This window comes from Pleurodeles waltl, chromosome 8 (genome assembly GCF_031143425.1).
Source record: "Pleurodeles waltl isolate 20211129_DDA chromosome 8, aPleWal1.hap1.20221129, whole genome shotgun sequence".
NCBI classification, from domain to species: domain Eukaryota; kingdom Metazoa; phylum Chordata; class Amphibia; order Caudata; family Salamandridae; genus Pleurodeles; species Pleurodeles waltl.
Window position 1 is genome coordinate 1409985523 of NC_090447.1, and position 25402 is coordinate 1410010924.

The 25402-nt window shown below is 40.7% G+C and overlaps 1 protein-coding gene across 1 annotated transcript in view; it reads right to left on the minus strand.

Annotated features, from left to right (window-relative positions):
- The window catches only part of RUNX1 (RUNX family transcription factor 1), a 484255-nt gene that overhangs the window by 454365 nt on the left and 4488 nt on the right, over nucleotides 1-25402 (minus strand). The window lies entirely within an intron of this gene.

Here is a 25402-nt window from a genome sequence, read left to right on the forward strand (position 1 = left end):
GCCAGGGAATTTAGACTTCTTTAGAAATGTCCATATTTTTATTATTGCATTTGGGATAAAAGAATGAGTCAGCTATTTTGAATATCTCTATTGATGAGTTCAGAGCCATACATATGTATATATGAAATAAATCTTAGGAAACTCAAACAGATATTTAAATTTACTTATAATCATCTCCAAAGCTATTTTATCTTTTGAAATATTGCTGAGCTTGGGCAAAGTATAGAGTATTACAAAGCACATACATTCTAAAAATCATCAGTTAATAATCTGTTTGAAAGGGGCAATGAAATGTAAGGAGTTTGTGACACAAGCCTCAAATTCTCTGTTCATTTTGGTCAAACCTATAATATCAAGGGTGTGTCTCATATAGGCCTCTGTAATCTTTGACCATGCTCTTGTCATTACTTTCTAACTAGGATTTCTTCAGTAGGTGAGTTTCCAGTAATGTTAGACCTGTCAGCCTTAGGATGGTCTTCCCAAAACATTTTGCCTGCTTGCCTCCATCTTGTCTGGATTTTTGCTCTGTTGGCCTTAGGATTCTGTGCACTTTACCACTGCTAACCAGTGCTAAAGTGCATGTGCCCACTCCCCTAAACATGGGTTGATTGGCATATACCTGATTGGCATATTAAATGTACATGTAAGTCCCTTGTAGAGTGGTACACCATATACCCAGGGGCTGTAAATTAAATACTACCAGTGGGCCTGCAACACAACACTTATTTTGCCACCCACTGAAGTAGCACCTTAAAACCTGTCCCAGTCCTGCCATTGCTAACCAAAGGCAGTGTCTCACTGCCATGTCGACTTGGCATTTAGAAATCCCTTGCCAAGCCTTAAACGCTCCTTTTATTACATATGCCACCATCAAGCTAGGCCCCAAGCAGCCCATAGGGCAGGGTGCTGTGTAATTAACAGGTAGGACATGTACTTTGTAGTTTTACATGTCCTAGTAGTGAAAAACTCCCAGATTTGTGTTCTCACTACTGAGAGGTCTACACCTACCATAGGGTAACATTGGGTATTCCTTATTAAAATTAATAAATTGTAATTCCTAAACCAGAGATGATAGATATGTGATGTTTGGTACCTAATAATAGTAATAATAAGAAGAAGAGGATGAGAAGACGAGGAAGAAACAGAACAAGAATACCTATTCTTTTTATTAGTTCTATTATTATGATTATCATTATTAATGCTACTACTTCTAGTACCACCTGGGGGATTTTCACTACAACCAGATTACCCAAACAGCTGATCCAACATAACAAATCCACCACAAACAATAAACACTAGAATATGAATTAAAATACATACTCAGTTTGTGAGCTATTCACAGCACAATACAACATACTATTTAAAGAAATTAACAAATAAAGGGGAATAGAACTATTTTTTATAGCATGCATCCTTTAAAGCAACTTTCTGAATTAATATCTATAACAAGATATTCATCTAAATGTTATTCAATAATCACAGCCCTAGTGCGTCTCTAGAATTAACTCATTTATCACTGTTAAAATAAATTGCATACATTCTTCAACACGTGAGTCTCAGTAGAACTGCTTTGTTGGTTCGTCAGAAATAATCAATAACAGTGTAATATAGTTAAAAGGTTACAGCAATAATTAATAAGTACCTAAGTGCATGACCAGCCTACAGGTTCACTGCTGTAGTCTGCATGCTTATACTTGTTTTGAAAGGAAACAGTAGTAAAGTCAGTCCTGCCTAAAGCTGGCAAAATGGACAGCACAAGAAAGACAGCACCTAAACTAAGCAATCACACCTAAATACCTGCATTGCTACACGCTAAAGCTTGCGACCTTCGAGACCAATGCTGGGCTGCACAAAATAATGTGAGTTAAAGACCATTCACAATGATGGTTTAGAGTTCAACTGAAAAAATTGTAGCGGTGCATATTCACAATGGTAAATGTGGCTGTAATCATACGTTTACAGTCAAATTTACCTCAGTTACGTTAGACCTGACATCCTTGGTGTGGTATTTCCCAGACTTTTTGCCTTCACTCCCTTATTTTTGCTGAATTCATTTTTGTTGACATTAGTAGCAATATGCTTGTGCTATCACCTTTAAACGTGGTAAAATAGGTATCCACCCAAATGGCACATTTCATTTACTTATAAATCTCAAGTAAATGGTTCTACATGCACTCATGGCCTGTACATTTAAATACTACAAGTGGGCTGCAGCACACACTGTGCCTCTACCTAAAGTAGCACTGAAAAACATGGCTCAGGCCTCCTACTGCAGCCTGAAGTGCAGTTTTAAACTGCTATTTCAACCTGATAAAATAAACCTTTTACCAAGCCTAAACATTCCTTTTTAATACTCATGAGACACCCCTAAATTAGGCTCTAAAGGCTCATAGGCCAGGGTGCATGGTATTTAAAAAGTAGCACATGCACATGAGAGAGTGTATTTTGATATTACATATTATAGACGTGAAATGCTTATGTCTAACAACGCTGTATTAATAAACATCCATTAAAAGTGTATTCATAAAAATGGGAATCGTTCACATGTATAAACTAATGTCAACTGTAAGGAATAATTGTTTATAGTTTGCCTAACTGAGCACATTAAAACGTATAGAACTGCATTCATTAAACTCGTATATCTTAAGTTAGCGTGAGTCAAGCAGAAGCTGTGTAGCTCTCATATTAAAGACGTATTTTTCCTGTCTCTTCAGTGTGCAGAAACTTGCAAACAACCATGACCTAGCTATTGTTCTCTCTGTATTAGTTCGACACATCGGGATATTTTCCCATCCGCATGCTAGCATCTTTTAGTATAAAATGATTGTGCCTCTAAACATTTGTAGATACTTCCAAGGACAATGAGACGAGGGAACGAGAACTTTTAACCTGAGACGTGTGCCAAGCTGATGAAGTAACCCCGGATATGCCACCTACGGAAGACTGATTATGAAGACCAATCAGAAGCCAATATTTTATCGAGAGATGACAAATGCATTACTTAATGTATAATTTGATAGGTTAACAATGATGGGGTGTATTGACTAACCAATAGAATTTTGGGGAAATAAATCACTAGAAAGGGATAAAAACCCATGACACAGGAAATAACCAGGCATTAGGCTTTAGGTAGGGAATGATACTGATTACATCCCGAAACTCTGTCACACTATTCTGTGATTTGAGACTTAGACAAACCATCCTTGCCCATATCACTGCCCCTTACACTTTTCTCCTTATGAGGAGAGTGTCTCTTGCCTCTAACTTAGATAGACTGACGGTGATCTGACTGATGTCCTGAAGACGAAGACTGATCCTGAATGCTGACCTAATCAGAGGAGAGTAATTATATAATTGCTAATGGAAATTCATTTTGCCTTTTCTTTCTAGGTACCAACTGCTGTATGTTTTGATAGAGACCTTAGTTAGATGTTTTCCAAATTGGTGTTCAAAATTGTTTTGCATGACGCCCAACATGCTAATGCTAATTAGAGGTTAGACGAGGTATTCACTCTGACTGACAAACTGACGTGACTGACGTGGTGCTATGCTGAACTAGTATCTTAGAAATTCGAAGTGTTATAATCCGCTTATATCTATCTGATTATTCATGTTACTAATTTTTGCATTATCGAAAGCTTATTGTGGTTGCCATCTTATCATCGTGCTTATGTGTTTATTGACTTTGAGATTAATGCCTTTGCTACTAGATTGTAATCAATAGGGAATAAAACTTATTAACTCCATTAAGGTGTGGTTATTCATGACTGAAAGGTCATGGTTGCGCTGAACGTCTAATTTGATGTTAAACGTTGACAATGATATTGACCTATTGATTGATGTTTTGATTAGTTATCTCGTCCTACTGTGTCTCACCACTGGGCCCAAAGATTCATTGGCCTAAAACGAGTCCTGATGTGTATAAATTAACATAGACGGACACGTTAACACACACTTAAATTTTACTTGTCCTGGGAGTGAAAACTCCTGAAGTCGTTTTTCACTGTTTGTCTTCCCATTGACTAACACTAGGTTACCTTAGTGCACTTAATAAGTGATAACTTCAGTTTGGGAATAGATTGAGCAATGCTTCTTTCACTCAAATGAATTGTAATTTAATGTCTTCTTTAATGGTAAAGTCAGATTTCAAGTTACTATTCTGAAAATGCCACTTATAGAAAGTTGGCATTTTTCTGCTCAAACCTACTGTGCCTTTCTGTCAGTGTTCTGTGTAACATGACTATGAATGACTCCCCTGTTGTGGGTTGTGTATTATTTCCAGGTATAGAGACAAAAGAGACCTAGGTGTGGAGGAAGTGTGTCTTCCTGACAGGATGGCTCGGGAGGAGCTGCACCCTGCCCTGATTGCACTTCAAAGGGCACTGCCTGCAGCACACATAAAGGAACCTGACATCAGGCCTGCCCTTGCCTTTTTTACCCTAGACAGTTAGGGGGAAAGGAAAGGAAAGAACTGACCAGAACCAGTTGTGGGAGTAGGCCGTGGAATTCCCCGACACAAAGTGATAAAATTGACAATTTCAGAACCTCTCATCAGAAGATTCGGAATGATTGCCCCGCTGATTGAAGAGGAAGATTGGTCGTGCTTTCCTTGACTCCAGGCTCCCCAGAAGTGACTCCAAGGGTCTGTTGGCTGACTTCTAGTTTGACTACAGGGACACAACTAGCTTCCAGATTCCTGACCTGCAACTGCCCAGCTGATGATCACCCACTGGACCTGCTTAGCCCTGCTGCCAGCCTCTGCTGGAGCGAGTCCTGATTGTCAAGAGGAGCCCCCAGGTCCAGGACCATTGGCTGGCATCAAAGAGAACCCCTCCCACCTCAAAAGCACAAGTCCTGAATTTTAGGTAAAGATCCAGAGATTTTGGGCTCTTTCCAACCACTGACAGACTCCTTGCAACACCCGATGACCATCTGGGATGCCTACTGGTGCGAATTTCCAGTGACGACCTGCTCTTCACGTCAGTCCTGACAGCAGGTGACAATAGCAACCATCCGCATCAACAGCCAATGTGAAAATTCAGCCCCAACCAACTCTTTGTGCCAAATAGCAGCTGTCCGCAATGCTGACCTGATCCCCACTTCGACAATTGTTTCCTTGCTTTGCCTGCCAACACGAAGCACCACTGCAGCTCCACTTGTGGACTTGGACTCAGAGAATGTAAAATCTGACTTTAACCCAGTCCAGCATGAACAGATAATCACACCTGGCAATCTGTACTTTTTGTTCTACTTCAACCAGAAACTTTTAAAAATCATCATAACGCTGGTTCTACTGGTTGGATTTTTGTTGTTTTGGTATACTTTTATTTGTTAAAATTTACGCTGTTGTTTTAAATTGGTTTGGGATTGTATTGGTGTTGTGTTTTCTCTTTATTACTGTTTGTGTGCTGCATAAATACTTTACACATTACCTCTAAGTTAAGCTTAAATGCTTTTGTGCCCAGCTACATGAGGGTTAAGCCCAGGTTTATTTAGTGATTTTGCTGTTGACCCTCAATAGGATTATCTTCATTATTTGAGTCGGGCTTCACCCCTCTAAACTAATAACCCAATTGATTACAAGTTACACCTGCCTGGAATTGAGATTCCTGGTAGCGTAGACCCTTTTACGGATGCAGAGGTCTACACCACAAGTGCGGAGATCTCCACACTTGTAAATTCATCTTAAGGGGTGGGATTTAAGATGTTTCTGGGCATTTCAAGGTGTGGTTATTCTTGGAAGTTTGTGAACGTCCACAAGCAAGTGTGTTTGTAGGTATTCCAGGTATGTGGTAATTCAGACCACCACTTTTTGAAGGGCCTCATAATTAAGCAGGGCCAGGATGGCAACCCAAAGCAGCCCTGGCAATTTTGTCAGACCAGCCCCGGAGTCGGGGGCGGGGCTGAGTGCAAGTGCGAAGCACTGCTGCTTTTGTTACTGGGGGCCGATATTGCAGCACCTCAGCAAAAGAGAACCCCACCTCTGCAAAACCACCTCCTTCCAGCCTTCTGGCAAAACCCATGATGCCCACTATGGCCAGTCCGGCCCTATCTCTGACTACATCTACCCCTGATTCTGTTAGTCTGTACCCTTTCATAACACACCATTCTATTTCTCTGTTTACTTTGTTTTCTCCATTTCAGCTACCTCTTACTTTGTCATCCATCTTCCCTTACCTTGGTTGCACTAATTTACCTCTCTTTACAATTCTGTCGACCTCCATGTAACTTACAACTGCCTCACACATCTACCTATCCTCTTTAGCTACTTCAACACTCTCTAGCTCTCTTTTCTCTATTTCTCCTCTCTACTTCTATATCTAGTTGTATCTCAACTTTCTGTACTCCACCAATCATAAAATCTCTGACTTACTTTCTTCCTCAATTCTCTATTGCCCGTTAGATGTGAAAACACCTAACACCTTTTTCTACCATCCCGTACATCTCTCTCTGCCTCAGATATCTTTTGGTTTCATATCCATCTTCTTCACCTCACTTCTTCTACCTCACCCCTCTTTCTTGACTTTTTCCCCCATCTCTACCTCTCTATGCCACAACCCCCAAATTCTTTATTTCTACTCCCTCTACTTATTCTCTGTCTCTAACCCGCCTCTCACTAGCTGTCTCTCTTATCCCCACCTGTTTATGTACTAGTCTTTGTGTCCTCCTTTACCTCTCTATCTCTTATCTATACTTAATCTCTCTCTGTGTCACCCCTCTTTCTACCCCTTGATGCTCCGTTTCATTTCACCTCCCTGGATCACTCCTTCATCTGCTTCACCTCTCTTGCAATTTCATCTTTCTTTGCATGGCATATCTATCACTCTCTTTTCTGTACTTGTCTCTACTTCTTTCTCCCAGCTCTCTCTCTCTACCTCACCTCTTGTTCTACCTGTCTCCTGTGAGCCCTCACACTATTTTTGCAGAACCAGGTTTCACTGTCTAGCCAGAGAGGTGTACACATTGAAAAAGTAGAAGAGGGACAAGACATGAGAAGAAAATTAAGAAAAAATGATCAGATTTCACCTGATGGAATGGAGACAATTCAGGGAGCAGTGCTTTGATTTTTCCCCTTTACAGCAAGAACACTGATACGAATATCTGGCAGTTAAAGCTACAATGAAAAGTGCTATGTGCATGTCATATTTTAATATTATGCTGAAGTCCACTAAACACCCATTAAGTTACCCTTATTGTGGTTTTCTTACAATGGGAGAAACATGCTGCTTAGACATTTAATTCCATGCAAAGTGTTGCAAGACACAAAAAACACTTAGATGCAAGTGCAATGAGAAAGGGTTCCAGACAATGATTGTTAGAGCGTTCTTGGCTTGAATTTGAGCTTTTTGATGTTTTTGGAAGCCCCTATTTCTAAACGTTGAACTATAATTTAGTATTATTTGGCATCATATAGGTTTCAATTATCTGCAAATGCATAATAAGTTTATAATTGTTCCAAACAGGGATCTCCAAAGTATGTTCTGTGCATGGACTCCAGAATCCTTAAGATGGCACTGGGGTATTCACAAACTACTATCATTTCCCTTCTGAGCCTGAACAGCGCAGTATAACTTCTTGAGCCAAGTGCTGTCATAATCACTTTCCGGGGCGGAAAGGAAAATAGTTCACCCCAAATTTAGGGAGGATGTAGGGGGAAGAAGTTTCTCCACATGGCTAAAAAATGTGCATTTGCACGAGGAATCAATTACTTCCTACCTGCCTACCCGTATGAGTAGTGCTTCGCCACAGAGAACTCTCACCTGAGCGATTGCAATCCATATAAGCAAATCACAGAATTTCCCAAGGAACTCTCATGGAAACCTGCTTCAGACACAGCTTTTCATGTGGAATCATTGAGGAGTTTGAGACTTCCAAACAATTGGAAACGTACATATCACATGTAAATGTCCTACTTTTTTATGAATAGGCCCCTGAGTTTCTTGAAGTGGAAATAGAGGTTGTTTCCATATGCTAAAAGAGCTATTACACTAAGAAATACCAAAGACCACGAAAGCCCAATCTAAAAATCCCAAATCTCCAGGTTTTGATACTTTTTTGTAGGGTAAATGAAAATAAAATATGATGATGACCCTTTTCATGCACCTTCGAAGTACTACAAATGCCTTAATATAGCAGTAAATAGAATGCAATGTTTTTCAACATAAATTTTCCATAAAAAAGACAACCTGTGTGTTCTTACACTGGGTGGACACAAAATACTAAAATCGAGCTTCTAAAGGCAGGGTTTAAAATGTACCTGCGATGCCAAGAATAAAAATGAGATTCATTTTACTACACAATATGGATCAAATAAGCGCATGTTTTTTGCTGAGTGTCACGGTGTAGATATTTTACATAAACTATTTTATGCTGGAAGGAAGAAAGACTAATGTTAATAAAGTATTGTTCTCGTGTTTCCGTGGAAGAAATATCATTATTTATCCAATATTATTTATATTTATGCATATTATATTTTGCATCGTCTCTGCTAATTTGTTAACTGTAATTTGCTTTCTTATTTCTGCTTCTGCATTTTGTATAATGTCGGAATCCTTTTGTTTCTTTAACCCGTTTTTAAATGTACAACTAGCTAACAATGCCAGGGAATGTGGCACATAATTTTCCTTGTCGCTTAAAATGCTGAATAATTTGTTACAATAATTTACCTTTCCTTGCAGCATCATTTAGTGAACCCTATTGCATCGTTTGGTTTTCGTCATCGCGTAATTCCAGTGGGTAAGTGAATGCAGGGCCCTCATTAGGAACACTCACGTTCCCACCCAAAACCTATATTTAACATTGCAGGAAATCTACCTCAAACAATGCTGTTCCTACAGAGTATTCCAAAAATAAAGATTTGTAATTTCTGACCGAAGTATACATTTTTGAGCAAAATTGCACGTAGGTATACACAGAGTTAGGATCCGAGTTCTTTGTGTGGCATGCAGCAGGTATGGGGTCCTACCATGATGGTTGTGGCAGAGATGAGCGCCAGGTTTTTTGCACTTGAGGTTTCTAAAGTTCAAACTTATAGCTCAGAATTTCTCGGAATAAATGTTTGATCTTCACACAGAACGTATCGGAAACAGAGAGAGGCAATCTCTGCTCACTGTTTCCGACTCGTTTTGTGTGAGGTTCGAGCATTAACTCGAGAAATTCTTAGTTATATATTTGAATTTTAGACGCTTCATGGGACAAAAACATACGCCAGGCGTTCAGCTCTGCAGAGCCACTATGATAACATTGTAAACTTGGGGAAAAAAAGCCTAGCTTGTTACATTGTGATTTAAACAGTTGCTGGAATGAAAGAACACAGGACCGAACATTACAATGTGATAACAACATGTAACATAGTTGCAATATTTAGCACTGAGGAAGACAAAAAGGTGATCTTTGAAATGCATGAACTATTCTCAGCCACTGGAAAATACTCCTGGCTGCATTCCAGACCATTGTTTTTGCTCAATATACCCCTGCAGACAGGAACCAACCTAAGGCCAATCAGTATTGTCCCTGCTCCAATAGGAACAGTGCAGACCAAACAAACTGCCAGACCAGGTCCCCTCTGCATGGGAAAGAAGCAACTCTGGACTGGGTTCAGCCTACTGGTCAGTGAGGTGACGTTTGGTACAGTGAGCACAGGACCAATTTCTGGGCTTTGCACGAAGTTAAAAAAAGTGATAGACGGAATGCTTGAATTAATCTCAACCACTGGTATTTAGTGTGGTTGACATTCCAGTCCATCATTTGTGCCTACTGTGCCACTCCACACAAGAACCACCTTTATATAATTTGGCCATATCAATAATGTATAGTTACTCAAGCCATACTTCACTGACATGACCAAACCACCATGAACCCAGTCTTGAATTGCTTATTTTCTGGTCTGGGAGGAATCTGGCCTCTCAGTTCTGAATAGATTGTCCCTACTGTAGTAAGACCAAGACTGGATTTTATCTGACAGCTATTTGCTCCTGAAGGAGATTTGGAGTAATGACCTGTAGAACCAGTGTTTATTGTTGTTTCTCCCACAAAGTGTCCAGACATGTTGTGAGTACTGGTGAAATATCTGCTGACAGATAATATAAATACCAGACCAGCTTTTGACACAATATTTTAATTTATGGATGCAAATTATTCCATGGCCAACACTCTCTTGACCCTAATCCTTTGCACATCAGGACGGGACAGATGTCTTCTTTGGGACCAAAAAACCCTGCCCAGAATTAACTCAATGTAGTTAGCAAGGGGCAATGTTTCTTCTGACCTGTACATTTATGATCTCACTAGACTTGTTATAGTAACGTAGCGATATGAATTTAATCTATGCCCACGTATGCTTGCTTTTTCCCTTTATTTTATGGGACTGCTGAAGTACATGGGAGAACACTGACAAGTTTTTCTAAAAGCATCCATTCTCAATTCTGTATGTGTTTTTTTAATTTGGTCCTTAGTCTCCTGTGTAGAAGTCATTTTATTTATTTTTATTTGATACCAGACGCCATGATTTTTTTTTTAACGGAAATAAAAAGACAGCTCTAAAAAAATAATTAACTTTTAATCTTAATTACAATGTCTGATTTGAAAAATCTAAACTAACTTTACATTTATCTTATGGATCATGCCTTTCTTATTCTCCTCATCATGTTCAGCAGGAGGGAATGCATCCTTTGGACAGTTGTACAAGTAAGGGGACTGATATGGTAACAAAAGTGCCACCAAATTTGTGAGCAAGTGAACTTCAATTACCAAATAAATGTGTGAAAAGTTGCCGAGGTGCAGGTGCATGCTCAGTTCACACTCAGTTATACATTATTGCTCATGTCCCTCTAGAGTGAACAGCCTGAAGAGCTGCCATAAAGACTGAAAACGAAGGGTACGGCTTACAGCATTCACAGCAGACTGCTCACGTGTGGCAAAGAGATGCATTATCCAAGCTACTTTAGATAACATTGTCACTTGGGAGCCACAGACTAATATGGCGGAGTCACTTGGTTTCCTGAGGCGTAGATGTTGAAGGAAGCTGACATCCTGCAAGGCTCAATCTAATCACCAATCAGTGGTTCACAATATATTATCTTTCAGACTAGAGTATTAAAACTCATTGCATCAGGGCCTCCAGCGTAATGTGATCAGCCTGATATCAGGCATGTGCACTTGACTAATTCAGAACGAAGACTGCTGTAATTACTGGCATAACATAAATTGGTCCTGTTTGCAAAATTAGATTAGAATCCCTAAAAGATCTGAGTCACTGCAAACATGTAAAAGTAGGGGCTCCTGAAAGATGGGGTCTCCTGAGTATTGTGGTAGGTGCAGAGTCCACCCAAGGTTGCGGTGTTATAGAGGGTGTAGTATAACGGCCTGAGCTGCCAACTCCGGAGCTGGGAAAACCAGGTTTGAGACTCTGCATGGGCTCAGCATCTTTTGATTCTGGGACAATCACTTAATCTCCCTGTGCCTACAATTAAGCACCTTCAGACCCTCACTGGTGATTTGCTGCGCTTCACAAATCATGGGTTTATTTATTTACTTATTTATATCAGCAAGAACATAGTTTCCAAACAGTTAATAAAGTCACCTATGCTCTTCTGTGCAGCATAAAATATTTGCATGCTTTTCTTAAAGTCGTAAGATCCTTTCTTTTAGGCAGCATTGCACAGTAACACATTCAGGATGGCTTTATGACAAGGCAGCGCACAGCAGTCACATTGAGAGCCACCAAGAAGGAGTCACCAGACTCCTATCACTTATGGTCCCGCCGGCAGGTTGAGAGGGTAGATAAACGTATAGTAGATGTCATTTATTCATTGTATCAGAGGAATCAATACACCCTGAAAGCAGTAGATCTACTTATGAAGGGGACATGAGCATTCAACTCTCTACCAACCTTAACCTCAAATGCAGTAACTCAGCCACATTTTTAACTCTACACTTATAGTTGGTCATTTTTTGTACAATGTGACAAATGTATATATTTTACTTCCCTTGACCCTTATTACCAGCTAGCCAGTTAAATCAACTGGGACTGGTATGGGTGTTACCAGGCACAGAGGAAATCTGACATCATTGGAAACCCAACAGATCTGTTAACTTTCAAATGAAGCTGCAGAAAGCTCTCTGGATAAAGTCCGGGATGGGCAAAAATGGTGATTTACCAAGGTACATCCAACCCAGAATTGTAGATTTCCCTTGAAATTTCTCATTTCTAACGGAATGCTCAGGTCCAACTCATAATGGACCAGATTTCCCCTGACTTGAGCTACCGGTACCCCCGAGGTACAGATACCCCAGGGATGAGAAAATACCATCCTATTTTATGGGCCACTTGTAATGAGGGCCTATTATGTATTTGTAACTTGACAATATACAAACCTCATAATCCATTCTATTAAAATACTAGGCTATAGAGTCAATGCAATACAGATTCTCTTCTGCGGGACAAGATGTGTCCCGAAGAAGAGTTATGTGTTTCTCTAAAACATATACATTGTGAAATCAACTGAAGGTCTGGGGTAGAAGAAGATTCAGTGTCATTTGCAAGCAATGAACAGTGTTATTTGATGTGATGAGAATATCAGGAGCTAATGATGGGAAATACTTAGCTAGTCTTCTACCAAGTTCTGGTCCATTTAACCAGATATTACACAGCACTTTGGATCATGGACAGGACACCAACCCATCACATAGAAATTAAAAAAAAACAGCAGGGATCTTCATGAAAAGCCCATGGTAGGAGGAATGGGTTCCTCTATTTCAGGACTTTATGCCATTAAACCTCCACTACAAAACTAACTTACCTTTATCTATTTAAGGTTCTTTTATCACGATTGGAAATCATCTTTTGGCCACTTCAAATCACATTTGGCCACTGGGTCTAGGTAGCATAAAGCACAGTAGAGCTCCAGTGGAAAATAGAGTTTTGGAGGTTCCAATAGTTACCATGTCAGACAGTTAGACACCATCTTGGTAATGGGATACAAGAATTAGCCAGTGACCAAAGTCTTCCCTGTACACTGAGCTAGGAACAGTTGGGGTTCATAGCAGGATCGTAGGAAAGGGACTCATTTGTTCATCTATGTAAACACTGTAAATTATTGAAAAATTGTTGACTTTCCTGGGCTAGATCATTTTCATTTTTAACTTCTGTGGCTGTTGACTTGGTAGCCATAGGTGTGCAGTAGATTATCTATTTTAATACGCGTCAAGAGTGGCCCAAGTACTGCAGAGAATATTTAAGCCTTCTGTTAATGAAGGGGGAAACAAATCTGCCAGAATACTAACTAACCTATACCAACAAGTATAAAAGAACTATACAACTATACAGGAATGTCAACCCCTTAATCCGTATATATAACACTAGTCACTAGAAAGACTATAATGACTTTCAAAACCCCATCCATCTTTTCAGAACATTTTCAGGATCAAACCATTTCCATATGTTTGCTTTATCATTGGATATTTGAACAAGTGGTTGGGGCAAAGTAACTGCATTTATCACTTTTTATCAATTGCACGTCTCTATAGCATGGTTTTCCGGTGTGAACTTATATTTACATTTAATACATACAAGAAATCATTCAAAAAGGAATACTGGTGATAGGCCATGCTAAATAAACATCCATGAATGGTTGGTTTCGTATGGAATTATCAAGAATGGATGGTTAACAGTGGCCCATATACAGAGCTAGGGAGTGGAATGGTGCCTAATTTTTCCTCCATAAAGTTTGGAATTTTTCTTCAAACCTATTGAAGTTTAATGTGTAACGAAGACCTTCTCCCATTTTGCTAAAAAGTGCAAGCGCTTCTCATCAAACGCCGTTGGACTGAGAAGCATCTAATGCCTAACCCCTGCACATTTGTCTTTAACCTTGTTCCCCTTCTTCCGGCTGTGTACCCAACCCTCTTCTCCTATAATCTCTACTACTTTGAATACTATTATGCTCAACCTGCACTCATAGCCATATTTATAGTACCAAAGTCTCTGTTTTGACAAACTTAATTTTTGTTTTACATTAACTCAAGGGCCTTCAACCCTGCACATGCCTGATTGTAATTCAGGACTCTTTCTCTTAAGTTTTTTTCATTGTAAAGGGGCACTGACACCTCTTGGTAGAGTGGAGCTATAAAAAATGTAACATAAACAAACAAGCAAACACAAATAAATAAATAAATAAATAAATAATGCCCTTCAAAAATTTAAGCTAGGCAAGTCGGGATGTTGTTCTATACCATCCCACCATGAGAGTCGGTGCTACTTTTAACAAGACTAATTATATTTAAAATCATTAATATAAATTCCCTCTAAAGTACCATATACACTCCATCCCAGTGTCTCATGCACTGATCCTTTCGAAGTACGTTCCAACAGAACTCATACCCATTCATCCTTTCTCGCCGTACAGTTCACATTCCCACATAGCCCAATGGTACCTATGTACAGACTCCCCCCACAGTACTACCCTCCTGGGTTATATCCCACAGATCCTCCCATAATATTCACCCACAGCATCTATTCAGAGGTCACTGCACAATTTGTGTAGATGTACTCTCTCTCACACAGCTTCCTGTGAACTTGTTTACACGCATCACACACTGCCTAGTGGTACAAGGTAACCAGATTCTTCCACAAAACTAATCCATACAAGTTTTATTTGCCTCTACTCCAAGTTGATGTTTCTTAGATGTCTTGCTTGGCTGCAGCATTAACATGTAATACAGTAACAAGAAAGTGGTTAAAGGCCATAAGGGCACCCATAACTCACTGTATGAATATATGCCGGAACTGTTGTTGGACAGTTTTATCACAGTGACAGGGTTGATCAACTTATCAGAAAGTAATACACTAGAGCAGCATCACCTGTTAGTTAGGGCTCGAGCACCCAGAGCTAAAATATTATAATGGACTATTATGTTGTGTTTGAGACTTAGGGCTTCTGAAAGGTAATGATTAAGAGTGGGTGATAAATTCTGCTCTTTCAGAGAAGTTGGCAGAATTTTGGCCACTCCGCGTTACACTTGTAACATGGAGCTCCAGCCAAATTCTGCCAACCGCCTCGTAGCAAAGTTTTTCTCACGTGCAGTCAACCAACTCTTAGTTGGCAAGCACTAGAATTGGCATCCCCTAGCACAATATTTGGGTGCTAGAATGGGACTCAGTGAAATGTACTCACCACGAACAGTCGCGGGCAGTCGAGTCTGTGGTGCGTAAGCTGCCACTCAAGTAGAAAATATACTTGAGTGGCAGCAAAATCAGCTCGAGCATCAGCGCCCTCTTGCACGCCACGTGGTGCTGTTCACGCCAAGTTTTTCAGCATGAGATGAGCTCCCAGCACTTAAAAGCAGTGCGAGCAGCGCGACATGCTGATTTCCGCCCGTTCACAGAACTCCAGTGGTACTCAGCAGAATCTTGCAGAGTTTTCATGTAGTTCCACAGAATTACACAAATTGAAACTCCACAAGTTCTGCCCACTCCTAGTAATGATAACTGCAGGCCTGTCCTCTAGTCATTCAATAATTAAGCGTGCTACAAGTAGCAGCAAGTAGTGGGAATAAGTGCTTCCCTACTGTCCTTTATGTACTTCTACCTTCTACCATCCTGGGGAATAAGCCGGTAGAGAGCTGGTGGGCAGCTTCCAGTGTTAAGGCAGGCCTTGGCCACATTGCTGAACCTGACATCAGTGTCTCTTCTGAAATGGATTTCTAGTAATGTGAAAGCATGAACATTAGAAACAGGGCTGAAACCTATAAGTAGCAGTTACTATATGTTAATACGTTTGAAACCTCTGGCACGGCTCTGATTTTATCTGGATAGTGGTCAAATTATTGCACAATGAAACACAATGACTGTCATGACTTTCTTATAACTTGGTGGGATTTCAAAGTGTTTCCCATCTCAGTCCTTCCTGTCTCAGGAGAAATAGGGGCCTGGTGAAGATAAAAGGTGGATTGCTCTTAAAATATTAATGAGAGAGGAAAATGTCAAAGACAAGCCATGGTAAAGTGAGAGGGCTTTTGGAAAAGAAAACTTAGGTAAGATGGAAAACACTACAATTCTCAGTATAGGATGACTTATTTGCACCAGGAACGTTGAGAAGATGGCTTGGGAGCCAGAGGAAAGTTAACAAAGAATCCCTGAGGAAGCACATTAAAGTCTTATACTTTTATTCCAAACTGTGGTCACTGCTTTTCAACTTTTGGAATATGACATGAACACATTAAACATCAGAGATCGTTGAGGATCATCTACAACAAAGACATCAGAGATTCAAAAGCTGATTTCTTTAGAAACCAACTAGACAAAGCCAGAAACTGCTCAAAAAAGTGTTTGAAATCATCAAGCTACAAACAAGCCAACTCTTCCACAGCCAATGGAGCACTTTCCGGTCATATTTCTTATCAGTCCCCCTCTTCTGATCGATGAGCCCCTGTATCTCCAAGGGCATACCCTCAAAAACAAAGCTTCATGGAGCACACTCAAAACCTTTGACAAGAGCGATATTCTTAAAATTCTAACAACACTGACACCTTGAAACCACTTCTGCGACCCTCTACCACCTAACTTTTTCAGTGAAATCAAAACACCTGTACTTCTACTCTGGACCAAGATAGTGAATGATTCATTATTTCATGGCACTATTCCAGAATGCCTAAAATCTGGGCAGGTGACCCTATTTTGAAAAAACCCACTGCAGATCAAACTGACCACAATAACTTTCGTGCAATCTCCACCACACACCGTTTCTAGCAAAGCTCCTCGAGAAATGTGTCCATGTACAACTATGCAACCACATAGAACAATTCTAACTGTTAGAGCAATTCCAGTCTGGCTTCCGTCAGGGTCACAGCACAGAATCAGCTTTTACACGCAGAGTAGACGATGCGCTGAAAATGCTAGACCAAAATGAATCTTACCTTCTAATCCTCTTAGACCTATCCTCTGCTTTGGATACTGTCAAACATGACTATCTCCTTGATCTACTGGAAACAAAGGATGGGGTTATCTGTATCAGTTCTACACTGTTTCACCTCATTTCTCCACAACAGAACCCAAAGAATTAAGGTCAACCAGACCCTATCCAATTCCATTGCGATCACATTAGGGGTCTCATAGAGGTCCAGACTCTAACCCATACTCTAACCTATTCATGGAACCTCTAACGGATATTCTAGAATCTTCTAACATTCGATACCACATGTACACTGATGACACACAATTGTACCTAAAAATCTCTTCCCCTGAAGATATCCAATCTCTCAAAATAACACTGCAAAAAAAACCAAAACTGGTTAACCCGCAATCACCTCAGCCTTAGTGCTCTCAAAACAGAATTCCTCGCCCCACCCAAATAATCACTCGATATTGAAGAATGATTGAAGCAACTAACAGCTTGAATTACCTTCCACATGTGATAGACTCCATAAGATCACTGGGAATAGTTCGTGACCAGAACCTAAATGTTGGAAAATGGGTTATTGGTAGGGCAGGTAGGTACCTACACCTAGCAACAAGCCACTAACCTCCACATAGGTACAGTTAGGTCTCAGTAAATTAATCCCAGCTCTACCCTTGGTAGCTTGGCATCGAGCGTCAAGGCTTAACTTAGGAGACAAAGTGTAAAGCATTCAAATATCACAAAACAGTAATTAAATAAAACACAGGAAACAGTTTAAAAATCCAAAACCAATTTATATAAATAGCTTATATTTTTATCTTTAAAATGACACAAAAACGATTAAAATCGGTTCAGGGGAACCGGAGATATGAATTTTTAAAGAATTATTACTTTTCTAGCGCTTAGAAACAAAAAGCGCCAATCGGGTCATCTGGTTGCACCTCGACCGGGGCAAAGTCAAACTTTCAGGCCGACCGCGATGGAGCCCTGCTCGGCTACAGGTCGCGGGAGGCCTCGGTTAAAAAGTTACCTTCTGACTTAGTCTTTTGTTTTTCTTCACCGGGACGAACCTGCCAGTTGAATCCGACCTCCTGGAGCCCTTGTCCGGATACGCGATGTGGGTTACCTCGGTGGAGACTTTTACCTTCGGACTTAGTCGTTTTTTCGAGATGAAAATCCTTCGACCGGGGTAAACCTGGATCTTGATCCGACGTCCATGGAGCCCTTCTCGGATACGATGGCTGGGAGGTCCCGGTCAACTTTTTACGTTCGGACTTAGTCTCTTTTTTGGATGTTTTTCTTTACCGGGACGAACCACGAAGTCAGGCCGGGTCGCGGTTGAGGCAAGCCGGCTAGAATTTCCGCAGCGGGTCGGTCCCTCTCTGGAGCTTTTTTCCAAAAATTCTCAAATCTTTTCCAAACTTCTGGGGCTTCACCCAGATGTTCTTTTAAGGTTCTTTTGGGGTCCACAGCTCACCCCAAGGGTCCAGAAGTTCTGTGATGGTCCTTGGGGGGTGCGGACTTCAACTCCCAGAATGCACCTGGCGCAAACTCCTTTTTGGCCACTGGACAGTGGTCAGCTGGTCGCTTTCTTCAGGAGTTGGTGCAGGGGACTCTGGTTTAGCAATTTTTCACCTGTAGCAAACAGGGAGTCCCTCCTTGAACCAATTGAAGCCAGGCAAAGTCCTTCTTGTGGTGAAGCCCAAGTGTGCAGCTGGTGCAGTCCTTCTGAGTGCAGGGTCCAGGTGCAGGCCAGGGGTCCAGCAGGGCAGTCCTTCTTCTTCTTTAGTTCCTTTCTTGTTGAATTCTGGAGGGGATCTGAGGTGTGGGTGCAGGTCTGCCAGTTTTATCCTTGCTCCTGGGTGAAAAGCAGGGGGGCCCTGGTTCTCCAATCAGGGACAGGGTCGTCCCCCTGTGATGACCACTTCCTGGGAAGTGTGGCAAAAATCCATCCCAGAAGGCAACAGTCTCTAAAAATCCAACATGGATGAATCTGATTTTTGGAGGTTACATCTGGCTGAGCCCACCCACTGGTGTGGCTAAAAATCATAAACACACCCCTCTCCTGCCCTCTCCTAATCTAATCAAGGGGGCACCTAGCTGTCTGGGGTTGCAGGATGTGGGGGTGTTGCTGGGTGCTGCAAATGTCCTTCTCTGCCTTTAAAGACCAGTTTGGCAGCCCTCCCCCTTCCTGCCTCACCATCTGCTGAGGGGAGATTCTCTCCCCCAAGCACATTCCTTTGTGTGAAGCCTGGCCACTTCACACCTCATCAAGGCAGCCTGGCAGAAGCTGCTGCAGGCTGGCCAATCAGAGCACAGCAGCAAAAACAATGTAGAGCTGAAATTGGCAACTTTTTAGGTAAAGTCTAAACTTTTTACCTGAACTAGTTATATTAAATCCAACAACTGGAAGTTGTAGGATTTATTACAACAATTAATTTGATACCAAATTCTTGGTATGCAACATTTAAGGAGACTTTAAAATTTAAAATAAAGTCTGCCCATTCTAGCCTATGAAGGCCATTTACTTCAATGAGGGAAAAACGAATTTGGCTGTTTTTACCTCACCAGGGCTTATAAATCTATTTTTATAAAGTCCCTGCTTATAGTTACATGGCACCCAGCCCTAGGGGCACATAGGGCACACCTTAGGGGTGACTTATATGTAAAAATAAGGTAGTTTAAGACTTTGGAAGTACCTTTAATTCCAAAGTCGAATTTGCATATAATTTTAATTTAAAAGCAGCCAGCAAGGCAGGCCTGCCTTTAAAATGACACTGGGCACCTCAGCAGTGCACCTAGGTGTGCACCACCTATGCTGTGGTCCCTAAACCTACATGCCCTACCATATATTAGGGACTTATAGATAGGTTAACTTAGCCAATTACAATTAGCCTAATTTGCATATCCATTTTACACAGAGCACAGGCCCTGGGACTGGTTAGCAGTACCCAGGGCACCTTTAAAGTCAGGAAAACACCAGCAAAAAGTGGAAAATGGGGGCAAAAAGTTATGGGGCCTCTGCAATCAGCCCTGTTTTCTCACACTAAACAAGCAGGAACACATGTTCTCAAGCCACCAAAGGAGCACATTTTCAAATGAGCATAGTAATAAAAATAAAACCCCTTCTTCCCATTGATAAATTCAAGTCAGCTGTTCAAGCTCTGGTGATCTCCAAATTGGACTATTGAAGCACAGCCCTTTGTGTCCTTCCTAGTTCTAAACTGGCCCGTCTAAGGGCTTCCCTGAACCCAGCGCCTTGAGACCCTCCGGGTGAGCAGTGCGCTATACAAATGCCTTTGATTGATTGATTGAACCCTACTGCAAGACTCATAACAGGACCCAAAAGAACCAACAACATCACTCTTAATCTAAAATATCTAAACTAGCTCCCATACAGGGGGAGGATACAGATAAAAATCACCTGCATGACCCATAAAGCCCTTCACTTCAACATACCAGGGTATCTGGCAGAAACATTGGAGCTTTCTGGTGCCTGCAGATCTTCTAGAAGCACCAGCACCTTATTGTTGAAACCTCAGAAATTCCACAAAAGGAAAACCTACAACCAAGTTTTTTTTGGGACTGCCCTGAGAATTTAAAACTCCCTGCCCCCTGAAATCAGACTGATCCCCTCAGCAGCATCATTTAAAAAAAGAAGTCAAAATGCTTCTGTTGAATACATTTCTGCCCTAGTGTACTTGCTGTTCTCTACGAATACCGATACGACGTATGGCTACTTCCATGTTTTTTACTCACTTGCTTTGACCTTTTGGCCTTCTACCTTCTGCTGCACCTTGTAATGTTTTCAAATATGTTGGCTGTATAACTTACCTATTTCCTCTTACTTGACACTAGTAAAGTGCTCTGATACCCTTTAGGGTCATTTTTGTGCTATATAAAACTTTATAAATAAATAAGAATATAATATATTCAAAACTAAATGACCATAGAAAATGAGTTAAACACACCTGTTAATGAGAGGTAATCACCAACCTCCCATTTCATTCTAGACCATCAGGCCTTGGGTAAGCTGTTTTTTCTTTTCCCTGATGAATGAACTTCCAGGGCAGTCCAATGTTGTACTGAATTTTCCTCTGTCGTAAAAATAGCCCAAAACATGTTCTAAATACAAATGTCTCCTCTGTAGTAAACAACTCTAAAATCTATAAAAATGTTAGCATGAAAACTGGTTAGTAAAAATACCTGGTGCGTAAAAGTGTCAGGATTCGGCGCCACTCTGGGCGCAGGAATGCCCATGATAGCCCCAAATATCAGTCAATGTATACATTTATCAGCGACCTCCGTGGGTGGAAGTAGGAAGATCAAGAGACAGAGTTAACAAAGATGCTCTCACAACTCACTAGATATGATGGAAAACCGCAGCATGTTTGTTTTGAGACACCATCATACAGGGAGTAATATTGAGCCTTCCGGTGGCCGCAGTTTTCCACACAAAGCTATAAAATGGCAGCGCTGACCATGTTCTCAATGGGCCACTTGTCTGACATAGTGTTAACTCGGATTTGAACTCTCAAATCGTCTAGCATTCATATGGTAAAGTACAGTATGGAATGCAGCACTAGGAGCCATTGCAATAAACAGTGACCTTTAATGGTGAGGCCTGCTTCCAGTTGTATACTGAGGGTTTGTTAATCATTTGGGATATACACTGGAAATCTCATAAGAACTGTGTTCATCTAGAAAGCAAGGTTTTCTATTTATTTTCATTTTCGGTCATTAACTTAGACGGGTAGAAACTGGGTTAACATTGCACGTGTTAAAGCCCCAAAAACATTTCTTATTGAAGATGGTCAAAGCCTATAGTCCAAATACTTATATAGCACCAAAACCTGAAAAGGTATCTTGTCACTATACATTACTGAAACATCAGTGTCCTAACTGGTAAATACCTTCACCAGCATTCACCTGTCTTCTATAGGTCAACCCTGTCACTTTCATAGGTGATACATCTACCACTAAGTACATATAGGGCCTGATTATGACCTTGGTGGAGGGGATTACTCCGTCCCAAATGTGATGAATTTCCCATCTGCCGTATTACAAATGATATCCTATGGAACTTGTAAAACGGTGGATGGGATACCTGTAACAATTTGGGATGGAGTAATCCCCTCCGCCAAGGTCATAATCAGGCCCATAGTGTGCCCATGTACCTCACAACAGCAACTCAGCAGTCACAATTTCACACAGAATTATGCTTGTTTTACGACGCTGTTGCCCACATGTACCCCAGTTTGCCCACGTCCTCTCCTTAGTGAACAACCTAATGTATTTATCAGCCAACTTCACAAATGGTCCTTTACAAAGCAGAACTATCAAAAGTCTCTTACATCATTTACAGTAATGAACTCGACTTCGCTATCCATTAGATGAATCGAAATGAAGCAAGGCCAATTTTGACGCAAAGTACGCACCATCATTGGCTGTTCAATGCCCGCATAGTCTGCAATGTGGGGTCCTTATGTGTTTAAAGAAGGTTTGGAGCTTGATGGGAGCTCCTCATGGGGCCTTACATAATTAATGTCACAACCTGCCAGTTCCATCTATTTGGAGGCATTAATCGCAATACTGCACTGGTAAATTGAAGTTCATTTCAAAACAGATCATTATTTAAAACTAATATTTATTTGTGTTTTATGAACAAAAGCCATATATTTAAATCAGCACAAATCATTTAAAAGAATGCAATGTTCGGAAAGGTTGTGTTTACATATCCTTTCTCGTAACATATATACTTTTAAAGTGGATATACCCAGACCTCACACACACACATATAACTTCTCTTTTAGATTCACAACATCACATATTCACTAGATAAACGCACAAGTAAGGGCAAAAATATCAATTTACATTGAAAATAGCTATTGATGCTATAACTTCATGAGACATAACATGGTATCGCCTGTACTAGGTACGTCCCTGTAACATTTCTATCAATATGTTGATTACTTGATTTCATTCTTCACAGTGATTCTAAAGTATTCACTACTAAATAAAATACATAGCAATACAACTCAGAATTAAAGGAAGGAAAAAGACAGGAAGACGTAAAAAAGAAGCATGCAGAAGTGTGTAAATAAGAGGATCCCAAGAAAACACTCAGGGCAACAGAATTTTGAGGAAGGCATGGGCAAAGAAAAAAGCCTACATGGATTGGTGAAAGTACAGTTCTGATGCATGACCCCCATTTCAGTGCTGAGGGAATTCCGGAGGTAGGGAGCGGCCGAGGAGAAGGCCTGGGCAGATGTTGTGTCACAATATTTCGGGATCTCAAGTCACAGAGAATCCTTGCTTTATTCTGAATCCACCAGGGATCCACAACCTATCAGAGAGGTGTGGAGGTTGTCAGGGCACACGCCTTGGGACTGATTCAACTCTTTGAGCAATATTATCACGTTTTTGCTCGCTGCATTTATAGGGTGCATAGTGGAGCACAGACATTACAGTGGACAGTCAGGACCAGGATGACATTACCTCCATCCAGCTTGGAAAGAAGTAGGGATGGTGGTACAAAAATGAGGAGGTGCCTAGTGTCTTAATTCTACTATCTAAAGAAAGCTGGAAGGAGCAGGGTCCTGGTCTGCTGCAAGTAAATAATTGGATAATTTGCCTGATTTAGAGTAAGGCCGATGGGTTACTGCTTCACAGACGTGATGGATATCCCACCCTCCTTATTACAAATGCATTATATCCTATGACAGACATGATATTTCTCATGGTTGTGATGGAGTACCTGTCAACTGAACCCTAAATCTTGCTGGTTGCTGCCACTGATTTGCTCACTTAACTGCTTCTCTAAAAGATGCATAAATATTTATACAGTTTGATGTACCACCCTATAATACACATGTATTATACTCCATGCAGTTAACAATGTTAATTTCTGAATAAACCATGAACTCTGCAAAAGTATAACTAGCCATTACAAACTCAGAGTGGTAGATCCATTGTGAAGCACTTAAGTGAAAACAACTGCATTATATGTATTGCACTGTCACCAGTGAAAAAATGCTCCATCGCTAGTGCAATTCTAGTTATGCTGGCTCTAGTGTGTCAACTAAACCATAGTGCCACATTCCACTGAGAAGTGGGCCAACACACTATGCCACCTCAACTATAGTACCGCAGTCCACTGAGACGTGGACCAAAGCACTGTGTCAACTCAAGCATAGTGCCACAATCCACTCAGAAGTGGACCATCGTACTGTTTCACCTCAAGGACAGTGGCACAATCCACTGAGACGTGGACCAACACACTGTGAACTCAAGCACAGTGCCACAATCCACTGAGAAGTGGACCAACGCATTGTGTCTACTCATCAAATTGACACCAATGGTGTTGTCTAATATCACCTCCGAATAAAAGCGTGAAGAGCCTTGATAGTTGTGAAAATATGCATAGTGTGAATGCATAACTGATTTTTCCTCCTCATAGGCATACAAATTTGTGTAAATCGTGCTGATCTGCATTCCCACTTGTAACTGCATTTACAATACGTCTGGCACCTGAAGAGACTTTGAAGTGTATTACATTTGACTCTAATTTGTATTTCTATGGTTTTCTATGTCAGTTGCGAATTTATCTAGGTGATGCAACGAATAAAATGTTAGTAGAAGAAAATAGGCCCTCAAGGGACCGGGGTAGAATTCACATACACATGCATATTTCAGATATATTTGGAAGGTAATGTACAAGTAATAACTTGGTATTCCATCGGGCCTATACTGCCATTTAAAAATTCAAACAACACGTGTTCAATGATGATCGATGATCTTGCTCCTTTCCTACATAAAATGCTTGTACAACATGATGAAAATGTGGCAACAATTGTTCTTTCAACAAGTCAATGAAACTCATTTGCAGACAAAAAGGGCAAACCACTTTTATCATGTGTCCAATTTTGTACTCCTTCGGTCTGAAGTCGACCAAAACATTTAGGCACACATACCCTCATAAAGATGGCACCAAAGATCAGCATGAAACAGAGACACTCATCTAATTATTAAAAATGGCCACAGAGAAAGATGCCCATCGTTGAACACTGATGACCTCAAGAAAATGCAATCTCTAGTTGTTTTTTAAAAGTGAACTACAACTATTGATGTATTGAAACACATAAAATCAATGAATGGCCTTGAACTGGGAATACTTCAACGGGCAGTGTCACAAAAACAAATATTTATTAAATCTATAAGTCAAAGGATCTATACATGGCATAGGTCAAAAGCAATGGCAGTAGCAGACACCTGACAAAGAAGCCAAGTTGGGGGTCCATGTTTGTGCACACAACGCAGTCAGTATGATGCTGGCCAATCAACAGAGGGATCATTCAGAGGGTTAATTCAGCAAGATGAATGGGAAATTGGGATGGCAAGAGATAGGTGGTCACATTGGTGAAAACAGCATCACATGTAACAGTCAAGATTCTTATTGTCGCTGACAACTAATTTTCCAGACTGAAAAATGTCACTCATTTATATGT